We start from the raw sequence: 17,061 nt of genomic DNA on the forward strand, positions 1-17,061 counted from the left end.
GCTTGATGCTAAAAACAGCGGTCAATACCAGGTACAGGAAGAAAGAAGCTGCCTTAAACAAGAGAATTCCTGATAAATTATTCAGGAAGCTACACGAGACTCCTGGTGTAGCTCTAGCAGACCATGCTCCTATCTCGGTAGAGAACAGTAATCAGACTCCAGTTGGTTTATTAGTGCCTGCTGAACAAGAAGGCACTTCCAAAGAAAGTTTAGACATTCAAGTGTCAAAATCAAACCTCAACAAAGTTAAAGAGGGTATTCCACCGACTGAGCTTAAAACAATTGGAGCAACAAGTGAAGGTTCTTCTCTGCAACCTTTCAAATACACATTTCAGAGGAAGCGGAAGAGAGAAACTTTAAAAAGTCTCTGATATGGAAATATCACTGAGATGTCTTTGTGGCCAAGCTAGTTTTCTCAAGTTCCTATTTGTAATCTGTCCGTCTGTTTAGAGCAGTATGATTTGGACAGGATTTATTCGTTTCGAACGGAAAATGTTGTAACTTATTAAAGCTTAAATGACCACATTCTTTGTAAAAGAAAGTTGATTTTTGGTGCTGGTAATCCTCCGAGCTTCCGGAGCATCTAATTGCTTCATCACTTTTATAAATTTTTCAATATAAGAGTGAAAACGCTCATCTTTCCCTCATTTGCGATTGCTACTTTCTCTAACTATAGTCAGTTAGCCTCTCAGAACAATAAAAATCTAATTGCTTTGTACGTCACAACTGTATACTATTCTCTTTTTTTGACAAATCAACTATATCCTATTCTTAAGCAAACAAGTCATAATAAAATAAATAAGGTTGTAGAGTAATAATCTGTGCAATCATGTTTCATGCCACAGACATTGATATATAATAGGTTGTTTTTCCAAATTTCTTTGTACATCCAACAATATTACCATGTGAACTGTAACAAGTAATTTCTAGTTTTATTTAAAACCGCAACATAATTTTCTTAAAATTAGATGGTCAAACATATTTATCCTACAATAAAGAGAAGGATTTTTTTAAGGATAATATCTTGTTGAGCTTTTGTGGATTATGGTTTTGAAAAAAAAACATTTTTTCACGCCTTTCGAGTTTTTAAAATTGTTTGGAGTTGATAGTTGGTCTCTGACTTTATATTTAAATATCTGTCAAAATTTGTGCATGTATTCATTTGAACCTTAATTTGTTTATGATTTCGACATTTGATTTTAAGATAATTTGTTTTAAAAATATTGACTTTCGAAATTGTATCTTAGTTGTAGCATTTTCGTTAATATTTTTATTGGTTGAAAATCTCGGTACATGATAAGTGGTATTCGGATCTTAGGTTTAAGATCATATAGAGTTCCTTTTACGTTTGACATGTGGAGTTTGATTGTGTTTCAAGATATTTGACATATTGATTAACTGAATTTATAATCATTTTCTTTTGTTTCCTTCTCGAACTTGTATGGATAATAGTTTATTATCATGTGTTGAATTTCGTGGGAGGAGGATTTCGAGGATGTGTAGGAAATATTAGTGGCTGGTGACCCTAATTCGGAGGAGGATCTTTATAACTATGAGGAAGACCATGTCTTGAAGGAGGACCTCACTAGAACAAAGATTTTAGCGAGGAGAGTCCTAGTGAGGAGGATGAGTCAATGGATGAATGTGAACAAGAGGATGAAGATGATAACACTAAGGAGATTTTAGTTAGTGATGATCGGTCACACATTCCTTATGAGAATTTCCAAATGGATAATCGGATATAGGATTTGTTTCACATGTTTCAAATTAAAGTCAGTGGTTATCCATGCGGTTATCCATGTGCAAGTGTCGTAGAAAGATTCTTGAAGGTGAAGTAGATTCGCTTCTCAAAAACTTGAGGATAAGGATGGAGAGATTTTTGAGCTAAAAGAGAAAATGCATGTGCTAGACGAAGAGCTTAAAGTTGTTATGAAATTTTTAGCTAAAAAAAATAGATTTTATGTGTTTTTTTATGTTTTATTTGCATTCAATAACATGAAGTTGATACTTTAAATTTTAGTTTTTTTTAATTCAAAAACAAATTATTAATAATTCAAATCTTGATCAAGTATATCGATAAGGAAGGTGGGTGTATGGAACCACATCTCACCATCAGTCATAGAACTAGTTGCCTTTGTTATCGAATGAACTGCTAAATTCGCTGATTGTCTCACAAAATACACATAATAGGACCTCAAGTCATATAGAATTTCTAAGCAATCTGACACGATAGATCTGAAAAAAGAGTTGTCTTGAGTCTTGGTGCGAATTGCTTCGACTACATTGAGGTTGTCCAGCTCAATATAGACTTGTTGTTTTTCCATCTTTTTTAGCCAAGCCGGTGCTTCTCTGAAGGCCAAAGGTTCTGCAACTCGAGGTTCCAAAGTTCCTATAAGCCTTCCACCACATCCTGAGTATTTATTTATTATTGTTTATTCTGTTAGTCTAAAAATCTCTAGTTACTCTAGTTTAGCAGTTGTGAAGTTTTGATTCCAAGATTGTTTATATTGAGACGGAATGCCAATACGCTGCATATTTAAGAGAAATTCATAATTCTTTAGTTTTTTTAGTGATCCTGCAATTTATATTAACTTGTAGATAAAAAAATCCATGAGTGCATAGCGAGCAATCTCATTTGTGTAATGATTTTTTCCATACATATTCTAATCCAAAAGGGACTAATTTAGCTAGATGATGAGCTACATAATTGGCATTTCTACGAACATGTGACTAGCTAACTGAACTAAAACTACAACACAAAGCAAAAATATGGACATAGTATCAAGTTCAACAAGAAAGATGGCTCTCTTGGAGAGTCGGTTGATTTTAAATTGACAATCTAACTCCAATATATCTTCTTTTAATCTATGCCTTCGTCCTAATCTTGCCTCCATTGCAAGTGCATTTGCTTCTGCAACTTCTCGAAACCAATGTACCCTGACTCTTGTAGTAGGAGCAAAAATTATATCTATTTCACCATGCTTATTATTAGGAGTTGTAGTTATAATGCTTTAGTTAACCAAAATCAAATTCCAATCCTTGATTATTTCTCATTATGATTATTAGAAGTTGTAGTCATAAGGCTTTAGCTAACCAAAATCAAATTTCAATCCTTGATTGTAAATATAAAAATGGAAAGGTTGTGAAACTCGTAAATCTTTACTACTATAAGCACAATAATTGTTGGTAAAAACCTTTAAAACAAATTAATGAAAATTTCTTCCTAAGCAGATCAACCATTGATGATGGGCATACCTATCCATCCGCAGTTTATGCCAAATCAAATTACACCAAGGGACCTCTGGGAGCTTAAGTCTGATATTCTCCTATATATGCCAGGTTCTGATTTTGTGAATAGGAGTAGTGCTTCATAAGATCATGTCTTCTCTTTTCAGGTCAAAAGGAGGTATGTCAAAGTTATGGAGCCAAGACTGTAATCATGTGTGAATGTGATGGATTCTGGAGCTAGGACTTGGCAAAACCCGTGTGCCTGTGGTTAGAAGAGCAGCAACCTTGGCGGTATGACTCGAACAAGATTGCGCAATAAGTAAGTCATTTTTTTCAGTGGTCAAGCTTTGATTATGCCACCATGGATCAAACCAAAGAGAAGTTCTAAGATATTGTCAATGTTAAAGGAGATAAACTGTAATGCCAGGGGCCTGAGATTTAGAATTTTTCTCCAGATCCAAGAGCAGTCTGTGGGGATAGTCATTGTCCAAAATTCATGTCTTTTGAGAGCTGGAGAATTGATCCATGAGGGCCAGAGAGATGAAGATTTTCCAACCACTTTACAAAAAAGAGTTAGGATTAGAGCATGATTCCAGTCTTCAGAATTTTTTAGATTTAGACCTCCTTCTTGAAGAGGTAAGCAAACCATCTCCCAATTGACCTTAGCTCCTCCAATTTTATCTGTCACATTTCCATAAGAACCTGGTGAATAATTGTTTGATGAGTGTATGCACAGCCCCTGGGAGAATGAAATGAGGGGACCAGAAGGCCTATATTGAGAAGAGTATAGCTCTGATCAATTGGACCCTCCTTGCAAAGGAGAGAAAGAGGTTGGTCTAGTTATGTGATAACTCCTGGTGGCAGGGCCGCTCCTTCGACATCGTGCCTAGATCCTTCGCCGCTATCGAGGTGTAGCTGTGGCGGGACTCCTACAAAACAACACCGGAAGGGGGGTTTGGATCCCGCGGCACCTCCGGTGTGAAAGTAAGAACTCGCTTTTGAGAAAGATGAAGATAGATATGAATGCAAGGTGGCTGTGTGTGTATATGAGTGTGAGAGAGTGATTACCCCAAAACCTTACCTTCCCGGGGTATTTATAGCCAAGGATAGGGTTTTGGGGTTGGTACCTTTAAATTATATCCCTTGTTTCTGGGAGCGGAGGTCACATGGCTAGAGTACGGGACTGGCTGAGGAATGTTCTGAGGATCCTTTGACACGTGCCCTAATTATTCCCATAATTGATGTGTGACAGTTGTCCCCATCATGTGCTTGGGCCAGTGTCTCACATGCTAGGATTTATCAAGTTTGGGCTCGCGGGACTGCACCAGTCAGGACTGGTAGTGTTCAAGACTAGTCCTTCCAAGAGCTGTGTGGAGTTAGGAGTTCCGGACTAGTCCTTCCAGGAGCTGTAAGGAGTTAGGAGTCTAGGACTAGTCCTTCCAAGAGCTATATGTACTATCAATATTTACTATCATGTGCCCCCACTCCCTTATACATATTTTCTGGATGGGGGAGTAAATTTGGGCTTGTTTGGAGAACGTGAGATTTTGGTTGCTGTCTTTAGGAGAATTTGAGCATTTCTTGTCCCCCAGTCCGGATTATGTTGAGCTCAGCCAATCAGGACTAAGGTTTGTTGTTTTTGGAAGGAGTTGAGCTTTTCTTGCCCCTTAGTCCGGATTGCGATGAGTTCTGCCAATCAGGACTAAGGTCGTAGTCTTTAGAAGGAGTTAAGCTTTTCTTGCCCCTAGTCCGGATTGCTTTGAGTTCAGCTAATCAGGACTAAGGTTTGTTGTCTTTGGAAGGAGTTGAGCTTTTCTTGCCCCCTAGTCCGGATTGCGATGAGTTCAGCCAATCAGGACTAAGGTCGTAGTCTTTAGAAGGAGTTGAGCTTTTCTTGCCCCCCCAGTCCGGATTGCTTTGAGTTCAGCCAATCAGGACTAAGGTTTGTTGTCTTTGGAAGGAGTTGAGCTTTTCTTGCCCCCAGTCCGGATTACGATGAGTTCAGCGAATCAGGTCTAAGGTCATCGTCTTTAGAAGGAGTTGAGCTTTTATTTCCCCCCAGTCCGGATTGCTCTGAGTTTAGCCAATCAGGACTAAGGTTTGTTGTCTTTGGAAGGAGTTGAGCTTTTCTTGCCCCCCAGTCCGGATTGCTCTGAGTTTAGCCAATCAGGACTAAGGTTTGTTGTCTTTGGAGGAGTTGAGCTTTGCTTGCCCCTCAGTCCGGATTGCGATGAGTTCAGCGAATCAGGACTAATGTCGTTGTCTTTAGAAGGTGTTGGGCTTTTCTTGCCCCTACTCCGGATTGCTTTGATTTCTAGAGTCCAGACTTGGAAGTTGAAACGGTTTTGAGGATTTTCCCCCCAATTATTTAAATTATTACAGCTTTTGGTGGTTAAAAGACGTGTCGTAATTATGATTGACATTAAACACCGTGTGCGATAAGAGGTCAGGATTGTGCCACATGGCGTGGCTTTTGAGTTTTTCACCACGCCTATAAAAGGAGGCCCTTCCCTCTTTCTTTATTTTTTACTGCTTCTCTAATTTTATTCTCTTTTTCTCTCTTTTCTCTGGAGCTTTTCCGGTGTTCGTCACAGAAGCCTCGAAGTTCGCGGCTGTTGATCGAGCGTCATCAATCTCTCCGTAATCTCTAATTTGTAAGCTTTTGGTTGTTGTCTTAAGGAGAATTTGAGCTTTTCTTGCCCCTAGTCTGTATTGTGTTGAGCTCAGCCAATCAGGACTAAGGTTTGTTGTTTTTGGAAGGAGTTGAGTTTTTCTTGTCCTCTAGTCTGGATTGCGATGAGTTCAGCGAATCAGGACTAAGGTCGTTGTCTTTAGAAAGAGTTGAGCTTTTCTTGCCCCCAGTCCGGATTGCTTTGAGTTCAGCTAATCAGGACTAAGGTTTGTTGTCCTCGGAAGGAGTTGAGCTTTGAGAAAATATGTGTGTAAGAAGAAGAGTTTAAAGTTGTTGGGGAACATTTAGCTAAAAAACTATTTTTTTTTGTTATTTTTATGTTTTATTTGCATTTAGTGACATGAATTTAAGACTTAAAATTGTTGTTGATAAATTAAAAAATAATAGTTACATTTTAAAACTTAAAAATAAATTAATGACAAAAATAATACAATTTTTTTTATATTTTAATATCAACTACTCTTGGAACTCATCAGTAACATACAGTTACATAATCATATAATTTATTTTCAAAAATATGTTTAGAAGTTCAAAATTCGAGTCCCCCAGACTTCATAATAAGAATTTCAAAATATAAGGAAATAAAACATTAGTCAAGATAATCAAATGTACACCATTATATTTTATAATTTCATATATTTTTTTCTTAAATAAAAAATATATACAAAAATATAAATAAATACTAAAAGAAAATTCATGTTTTTTTATAGAAAAAAGTTAGATCGTGCTAATACATTATCAATATTCACAACTCTAATTTAAGAAATACAGAGAATTTCAATAATTCCACTTTTTGCCAATTTATACATTAGCAAAAGAATATACATAATTTGTTTAATTTCACACAAGGTATCAACCTAATATTTTTCTTTTAATTGCTCCTAGAGAGATATGCCTTTATGGAAAAGAGGTGAAGAAAAAGAAAAAGTTTACTATTCAAATGTAGTAAACAAATCTAAATTTAAATGGCATTTTGCAGCCCTTAAAATAAGGGCTTCATAAGTAAGTAGCTAAACACCAGAAAACAACTTTGCTTTTCTCCCCTCCCCTAACAAAGAAAACATCCAACAACATTTTTAGTAAGCTTCTTCAACCAATGGACTCCAACCAGGTAACAAAATCGTGCAACCCCATTATTGATGTGTTTAGATGATTGTATATATGTGTTTGGTTAGTTTTTTGGTGCTCTAATTTTTTTCCATTTTGCACAGACTACAGGACTTACAGAAAGCATACGCTGAATTCATGTTTAAGTGCTCTGGCCAAGCTATTCAGCCGAGGAATTTGTCTGGCACCGTGCCTGAGTTACCTTCTATACTCCGCAGAAGCAAGGAAGAAAATTTTATTAGGTACAGGAAGAAAGAAGCCGCCTTGAACAAGAGAATTCCTGACAAATTGTTCAGGAAGCTACACGAGAGTACTCCTGGTGTAGCTCTAACAGAACGTACTCCTATGTCATTAGAGAATAGTCATCCGACTCCATTTGGCGCTTCCAAAGAATGTTTAGATAGTTCAAACCTCAACAAAGTTGAAGAGTGTATTCCCCGGCCTGAGCTTAAGACTACTGGTGCAACAAGTGAAGGTTTTTCTCTGCAACCTTTGAAATACACATACCAGAGGAAGCCGAAGAGAGAAACTTTGAAAAGTCTCTAATGGAAATATCAGTGAGATGTCTTAGTGCCCAAGTTTCTCAAGTTCCTATCTCTAATCTGTCGGTTTGTTCAGAGCCGTATGATTTGTACTTTCTATGTAAAACAAGGTTGTTTTTATATATGATGCTAGTAATCCTCAGAGTTTCTAGAGCATCTAATTGCTTCATAATTTTTATTAACTTTTTCTATATAAGAGTGACACTGGTCCTCTTTCTTTCATTTGCCATTGTTAGTTTCTCTAACTACAGTCAGTTAGTCACAACTTACATGTTTCTCTAACCATAAAAATTTACTATTAGTCTGTCAACAAGTATACATGCTTGGTATGTCACCACTGTAACCTAGTCTTTTTTTTACAAATCAAATGTATCATATTCTTAAGCAAACAAGTAAAAATGAATTATATAATGCTGCTTTAAAAAATAAGGTTGCAGAGTAATAATCTCTTCAATCATATTTTATGCAGTATATATTGATTAATGAATTCTTTAGAGAATTATTATTTGATAGAGATATAAAATACACATATTTATTTTATTTTCACAATATGTTATTACAGATTTTAATTATTTAATTAAAAAACGATTGCAAAATATTCAAATATAATTATTATTCTATATTAGCATCAAATTTTTTGATTTTTAAAATTAAATTTTACAATTTGTGATGAGATTTTATTATATAATCTTATTTTTTAACAAACTTGATTGATATAGAATAAGTTGCTTTCGTTAATTTTCATGTGCATCCAATAATATTACCACGTGAACAGTTGTGAATGAACAATCCAAGTCTTATATGACATGGTAGCAGGCGTCTAGTCGAGATTAATTTCTATTTTCATTTAAAAGAGCTATAAAAACTTAGGAATATACTATTTTTAAAAACTCGATGTTCAAGTAAATTTATTGTATAATACAGAGCATTACTTTATTTATTATTTCGACGTTAATTTTAATATATTTGTTTTAAAAATGTTGACTTTAGGAACAATATCTTCGTTGAAATATTTTATTTAATATTTTTACTTAGTCAAAATTCTCGGGATGTGAAAACCCGCAAACCTTAGGTATGCCATTCGGTAGACTATCTTTTATGTTTGACTCGTGAATTTTCGATCGTATTATGACATATTGATAAACTAAATTTATGAATAATTTCTTTTTTTTTCCTTTCTCGAACTTTAATGAATAATAATGATTATTATATATGTTGGACAAGAGGATTTCAAGAATGTTGAAAACTGTTGGTGTCCGATGTCCCTGCGGTGGGGAATCATATTTATAGGAAGACCCTAACTTGGAGAAGGATCCTAACGAGGATAAATATCCTAATGAGGAGAGTCCTACTATAACCAATGAGTGAGCAGTCATTCATTCTCTTTGAGAATTCGCAAAGCAGAGAAATGCATATAGGATCTGTTGCACGTTTACGAGTTTCAAATCGAAGTAAACAGTAGCCATGCGAAAGTGTCATAAAGAAATATTTTAGGGTGAAGTAGATTCGGATTTGCAAATATTTGAGCGCAATGATTGAGAGATTCATGAGTTAAAAAGAGATGTGCTAGAGGAAGATTTTGAAGTTGTTAGGGAACTTTTAGCTAAAAAAATAATTTTATGTTATTTTTATATTTTATTTGCATTTAGTGACATGAAATTAATACTTAAATCTAACTTAGTGTTTATCATATCCGTGTTGATTGTTGATCGATTAAAAAATAATAGTCTTATTTTAAAACTTTAAAACAAATTAATGAGAAATTTAATACAAAAAAATATTATATATTTTAATATCTAACTACTCTTCGAACTCATCAATAACATATAGTTACATGATCATATCATTTGTTTTCAAATATATTTTCAGAAATTCAAGATTTTTTTATCATAGGTAACCCGCAGCCACTACCCTTCGGGTGCGCACTAACTCAGCAGGCATAATCATAAATTTCCCTCCCGTGGAATTCGAACCTGTGACCAAGAAAATAGTTATCCTCTTTAACCAACTGAGCCAACCATTACTGGACGAGATTCAAGATTCGAGTCCCTACAACGAGACTTGATAATAAGATTTCAAATTATAACAAAATAAAACATTAGTCAAGATAATCAAATGTATAATACTCCCTCCGTCCCAATTTATAATCTGTCTTGTTTGACTTTTTACGGTCAAATTGACACAACTTTGACCGAAAATTTCATATTGTATAATATCGAAAATACTTATTAAATTTCTATCATTAGAAAGTATGTTTAATCTACTTATATATATATATATTAATTTTTCAAAATAATGAAAGAATGAGTTTTTATTTACGATCAAAGTTAAGTCAATTTGAACATCAAAAGTCAAACAAGACAGATAAATTGGGACGGGGGAGTATTATATTTTATACTTTCATATATTTGTTTTCTTACTCATAAAAAACATAAACAAAAATATAAGTAAATATTAAGATAAAATATATTTAAAATCATGCATGCATTAGGTCATAAGTTAATATTATAAAATCATAAAAAATGTAAAATTTGATATTGTTAACCAAGATAACAAATAATAATGATCAGTCTATATACCTAGATCACGTCCAAATACATGTTTCAAGTAACACGTATAAATTACGTGTATAACAACAAAAGATGATCATGGATTTGTTTAAAAAGAAAAGTTATTCATTTGTAATGTATGAAAACTTAATTATTGACGAAAAAATTGAATATTAAATATGAATGTATTGGTAAATTTAGAATGATCATAGTCACTTTTGCAATAACAAAATCGCAGGATCAGACAAAATGTAATTCAACAAATTAAATACATGACAAAAATGTGAATGATTACCATGGTAGCAAAAATATATATTTAAACATTATTACAATTTACAGATGAGATTTACTAGTAATATTTATTATTACCAACCCCCGTCGACTTAACAATGCAATTAAACCCTTTTAAATCCAAATCCGGGCCAATCTACAATGCGTACACATTTAATTTTTTCATATTTTACAACTTAATTTTTTACGACTTTTTTTATTGAAATTTATGTAAGAATGAATTTGTATTTGAGAGAATTGCAGAATGCACTCCTTAACTTTGGCTAAAATTCAAAGTTCTATACTTGTTTTGATAAATTGCAGATTGCATTCCTTAATTTTAAAATCCGTTTCACGTTGCATCCCTGTTATAATTTTTCGTGAAATCTGACCGTTAACGTTAAGTGTTTGAAGGATAAAGTTGGTATATTAGTGTTTGAATGATAAAAATGTGTGTATATATTGTGGGCATGTTTAATCAATTTATACACAACAACAGTTGTCTTTTTCATCAAATTTGAACCCTTGTACTCTCATCGTCGATAACTATTAGCTATACATGTTGCAAAATTGTAATTAAGAATGAATATGAAGGGTGGTTTTAGTATAAAGGACTTTAAGTTTGGGTTTATAATAGACAACTCAAACAACTTCACTTTCTTCCCAAACTAAAGCTAAAAAAATAACATCATTTGAACATTTTAAGGAACAAGAATTTAAGCAAACGCTCCACTGACCAGATAATAAAAATCATGGAAATCCATTTCCATAATTCAACCCTAGCTCACCCTCATTTCACGGCGGCGCAGTCGCCGAGCCACCATCTTTCAACTGTTTAGGGTTCTTTTCTATGAACGATAGGTGTTTCTTCTTTTCTTGTAGCTTTCACCCATGTAGATATAGATGCAGTATTATTTTTTGTCAAATAATAGAGGCTGACTTTCAAATAACGTTTGAGGCTATGGACAATCGGATGATTGTGTTCGAAAATGAAGTCGCGGTAATAAAAACAACGCCATATTTGTAGAATTTGTGAAAGATGCACTTACTGGTACATTGAAAAGGCAAAATCTGATTTAGCCGATTGGTGCAAAGTTGTGAAATAATTATAGTTGCAATTATATGTGTAATATACGTGTGTAATTGGAGTATTTGAAATTTGGTTATTTTTGACCCATAAATAATTAGAGTTCATTAATTAGGGATTTTTTTTATCGTAGAGAACACGCAGCCGCTACCCATCGGGTGCGCAATGAATAAACTTCACGGACTCACGTAATAATATCTAAATCACGTGAACCAAGGTAAACCGCTCAGGAGGCATAATCATAAATTCTTCTCACCCGGATTCGAACCTGAGATAAGGTTATAGTTATCCCCTCTTTAACAAACTGAGTCAACCTTTGCGGGCTTAATTAGAAATTAAATGAATTTTAAACTTATTTTTTAGAATTAGGGTTAGATATTGCGTCCCCTTGTCCACCATGTTCAGGAGTATGCAATTCATTTTGCAGCCATCGATAATGTTTAGGAAGAAAGATTTCAGATTAATATAGAAAAAGTAAGTTGGGCTAAAAGACAACATACTACTTATTTTATTAACAACTATAATTAATATAATATTAAAATAAAAATAATAAAATAACAAAATAACAAATATTTAAATTGCGCCCGTTTTAGACTAGTAATATTAATATACTATTGTCTCTTTCTTCAATAGTAATTTTGACACTCTTCTTATCAAAATTTGCTCCAACAATTGTCACTCAAAACTGTCAAACTATTTGTATACAAGTATAATTAAAATAGATATGAAGGTACAAGTCTTTAATAATATATATAACATGGTTTCTAATTTGGTAGGGTGCCAAAGGGTGCCAAAAGTTGGCTATTTTGTTTGCACCCCTAATTCTCCGATGGGTAGCCAACAAGAGTGACATGCAACATGCCATTTTGCCACTCTTTTAATTAGCACCCCATTCGAGATGCCCGAGCAAGACAAATTTAGTAGGTGCAGCAATGTAGCTGAGGCTATTGACTTGATGCTAAAAACAGCTCAAATGCCAAGTCCGGGAAGAAAAAGCATGCCCTAAACAAGAGAATTCCTGATAGGTTGTTCAGGAAACTACACAAGACTTCTGGTGTAGCTCTTGCAGACCATACTCCCAAGTCAGCAGAGAACGGTGATCAGATAGTTGATTTACTAGTGCCTATTGTACCAGAAAGTGCTTACACAGAATGTTTAGACATTCAAGTTTCTAAATCAACCCTCAACAAAGTTGATGAGTCTATTCCGCCGCCTGAGCTTAAAACTATTGGTGCAACAAGTACATGTTGGTCTCTGCAACTTTTCAAATACACATTTCAGAGGAAGCCGAAGGTAGAAACTGTGGGAATCTCCGATGGAAATGTATCGGCTGTGAACCTCACTCCAGAGAGAGAGATTGAAAAGAAATAAATATATGTAGATTGTGAGAATTCTAGGATGGTAGCTGGATCATATTTAGTAAGCAGGAAGTGAGATAGAGGTTGCTCGTCAAGTTGGCGATTTACGTTTGTGCTCTTGTTGTGCTTTATGAGAAGCAATATGTACATTTATATTATAGGATATGTATTTATTGTTATCGGGCATACCAGCAGTGAATTAAAAAATAATTGACTTAGTTCTTCGTATTTATTTCTTTATGTTGATCCGTAACATGCTCCAGGATTTTGTCAATTTCAAGACTGAATTTTGTGGTGATTCAATTTGGCTAGCACAAAAAATGGGGATGTCAGATGTCCATTTTGTTTGGAAGATAAATATGTAATTCAAACATTTTGAAAAGATTGACGAAAACACAACTTGAGGAAGCAAAAGATATAATGACCGAGCTCAGGGAAAAAGCATACAGTTTTATTTGGAGAATAAGAAAGCAATTCATCAAATAAGTATGTACACAAAAAGCTGATGTGTCATAATATCGTATTCTGAACTTTTACTTATATGTATTCCACAACTTCAGTTCAAGACTAAGGAAGGATTACAATAATTTTTTACTTTTTCCTGATTTGTGCATATAAACAGAAATTTTTTAAAAGAAGTATCTGGTTTTGTTTTATAAAAAAGTTAAATTGTGCTAATGCATCATCAATATTCGACACCTCTAACTTAAGAAATACAAAGAATTTCAGTAATTCTACTTTTTTTTTGCCAATTTATACATTAGAAAAAATATACAAAATTTGTTTCCTTTTACACAAGGTATCTACCTAATATTTTTCTTTTAATTGCTCATTTAGCTATATCACGCTTATGGAAGAAAGGTTAAGAAAAAGAAAATTCTAACAATTCAAATGTAGTAACTAAATCTTGATTTAGGGGGTATTGTGTAGCACAAGCCCTTAAATAGAGATTTCATAGCAGATAGCTACTCACAGGAAATCAACTTTGTTTTTCACCAGAAAACAGCAGGAGTTAAAACTCTACAACAAGGGGACAAGAGGTCAACCACGCCCTTTGTTGGTAATTACTTTGCTTTTTCTTTCCTCCCAAAACAAAGAAAACATCCAACAACATTTTTAGTAAGCTTCTTCAACCAATGGACTCGAACCAGGTGATAAAATCTTGCAACCCCATTACAATATTAGTGTTTTGATTGTATATGTGTGTTTGGTTAAAATTTTGGTTTCCTTTTTTTGCAGAGACTACAGGACTTACAGAAAGCTTACGCTGAATTCATGTTTAAGTGCTCTGGCGAAGCTATTCAGAAAAGGAATTTGTATGGTTCCGTGCCTGAGTTACCTTCTATACTCCGTAGAAGAAAGGAAGGAAATTTTATCAGGCACGGAAATGAAGCTCAGGCTATTGACGGCTTGATGCTAAAAACAGCGGTCAATACCAGGTACAGGAAGAAAGAAGCTGCCTTAAACAAGAGAATTCCTGATAAATTATTCAGGAAGCTACACGAGACTCCTGGTGTAGCTCTAGCAGACCATGCTCCTATCTCGGTAGAGAACAGTAATCAGACTCCAGTTGGTTTATTAGTGCCTGCTGAACAAGAAGGCACTTCCAAAGAAAGTTTAGACATTCAAGTGTCAAAATCAAACCTCAACAAAGTTAAAGAAGGTATTCCACCGACTGAGCTTAAAACAATTGGAGCAACAAGTGAAGGTTCTTCTCTGCAACCTTTCAAATACACATTCCAGAGGAAGCGGAAGAGAGAAACTTTAAAAAGTCTCTGATATGGAAATATCACTGAGATGTCTTTGTGGCCAAGCTAGTTTTCTCAAGTTCCTATTTGTAATCTGTCCGTCTGTTTAGAGCAGTATGATTTGGACAGGATTTATTCGTTTCGAACGGAAAATGTTGTAACTTATTAAACCTTAAATGACCACATTCTTTGTAAAAGAAAGTTGATTTTTGGTGCTGGTAATCCTCCGAGCTTCCGGAGCATCTAATTGCTTCATCACTTTTATAAATTTTTCAATATAAGAGTGAAAACGCTCATCTTTCCCTCATTTGCGATTGCTACTTTCTCTAACTATAGTCAGTTAGCCTCTCAGAACAATAAAAATCTAATTGCTTTGTACGTCACAACTGTATACTATTCTCTTTTTTTGACAAATCAACTATATCCTATTCTTAAGCAAACAAGTCATAATAAAATAAATAAGGTTGTAGAGTAATAATCTCTGCAATCATGTTTCATGCCACACACATTGATATATAATAGGTTGTTTTTCCAAATTTCTTTGTACATCCAACAATATTATCATGTGAACTGTAACAAGTAATTTCTAGTTTTATTTAAAACCGCAACATAATTTTCTTAAAATTAGATGGTCAAACATATTTATCCTACAATAAAGAGAAGGATTTTTTTAAGGATAATATCTTGTTGAGCTTTTGTGGATTATGGTTTTGAAAAAAAAAACTTTTTTTCACGCCTTTCGAGTTTTTAAAACTGTTTGGAGTTGATAGTTGGTTTGTGACTTTATATTTAAATATAAATATCATTTGAACCTTATTTTGTTTATGATTTCGACATTTGATTTTAAGATAATTTGTTTTAAAAATATTGACTTTCGGAATTGTATCTTAGTTGTAGCATTTTCGTTAATATTTTTATTGGTTGAAAATCTCGGTACGTGATAATTGGTATTCAGATCTTAGGTTTAAGATCATATAGAGTTCCTTTTACGTTTTACTTGTGGAGTTTGATTGTGTTTCAAGATATTTGGCATATTGATTAACTGAATTTATAATCATTTTCTTTTGTTTCCTTCTCGAACTTCTATGGATAATAGTTTATTATCATGTGTTGAATTTCGTGGGAGGAGGATTTCGAGGATGTGTAGGAAATATTAGTGGTTGGTGAGCCTAGTTCGGAGGAGGATCTTTATAACTATAAGGAAGACCATGTCTTGAAGAAGGACACTCACTAGAACAAAGATTTTAGCGAGGAGAGTCCTACTGAGGAGGATGAGTCAATGGATGAATGTGAACAAGAGGATGAAGATGATAACACTAAGGAGATTTTAGTTAGTGATGATCGGTCACACATTCCTTATGGGAATTTCCAAATGGATAATCGGATATAGGATTTGTTTCACATGTTTCAAATCAAAGTCAGCGGTTATCCATGTGCAAGTGTCGTAGAAAGATTCTTGAAGGTGAAATAGATTCGCTTCTCAAAAACTTGAGGATAAGGATGGAGAGATTTTTGAACTAAAAGAGAAAATGCAAGTGCTAGACGAAGAGCTTAAAGTTGTTATGAAATTTTATTTGTATACAGTTTTATTTGTAGAATAAGAAAGCAATTCATCAAATAAGTATTTACACAAAAAACTGATGTGTCATAATCTCGTATTCTGAACTTTTACTTATATGTATTCCACAACTTCAGTTCAAGACTAAGGAAGGATTACAATAATTTTTTACTTTTTCCTGATTTGTGCATATAAACAGAAATTTTTTAAAAGAAGTATCTGGTTTTGTTTTATAAAAAAATTAAATTGTGCTAATGCATCATCAATATTCGACACCTCTAACTTAAGAAATACAAAGAATTTCAGTAATTCTACTTTTTTGCCAATTTATACATTAGAAAAAATATACAAAATTTGTTTTCTTTTACACAAGGTATCTACCTAATATTTTTCTTTTAATTGCTCATTTAGCTATATCACGCTTATTATTTATAAGCCTTCCACCACATCCTGAGTATTTATTTATTATTGTTTGTTCTGTTAGTCTAAAAATCTCTAGTTACTCCAGTTTAGCACTTGTGAAGTTTTGATAGCAAGATTGTTTATTTTGAGATGAAATGCCAATATGCCGCATATTTAAGAGAAATTCGTAATGCTTTAGTTTTTTTAGGGATCCTGCAATTTATATTAACTTGTAGATAAAAAAATCCATGAGTGCATAGCGAGCAATCTCATTTGTGTAATGATTTTCCCATACCTATTCTAATCCAAAAGGGACTAATTTAGTTAGATGATGAGCTACATAATTGACATTTCTACGAACATGTGACCAGCTAACTGAACTAAAACTGCAACACAAAGCAAAATTATGGACATAGTATCAAGGTCAGCAAGAAAGATGGCTCCCTTTGAGAGTGTTGATTATAAGTTGACAATCTAACTCCAATATATCTTCTTTTAATCTATGCCTTCGTCCTAATCT

The sequence above is a fragment of the Apium graveolens genome, chromosome 4, assembly GCF_009905375.1.
Source record: "Apium graveolens cultivar Ventura chromosome 4, ASM990537v1, whole genome shotgun sequence".
Classification (NCBI taxonomy): Eukaryota; Viridiplantae; Streptophyta; class Magnoliopsida; order Apiales; family Apiaceae; genus Apium; species Apium graveolens.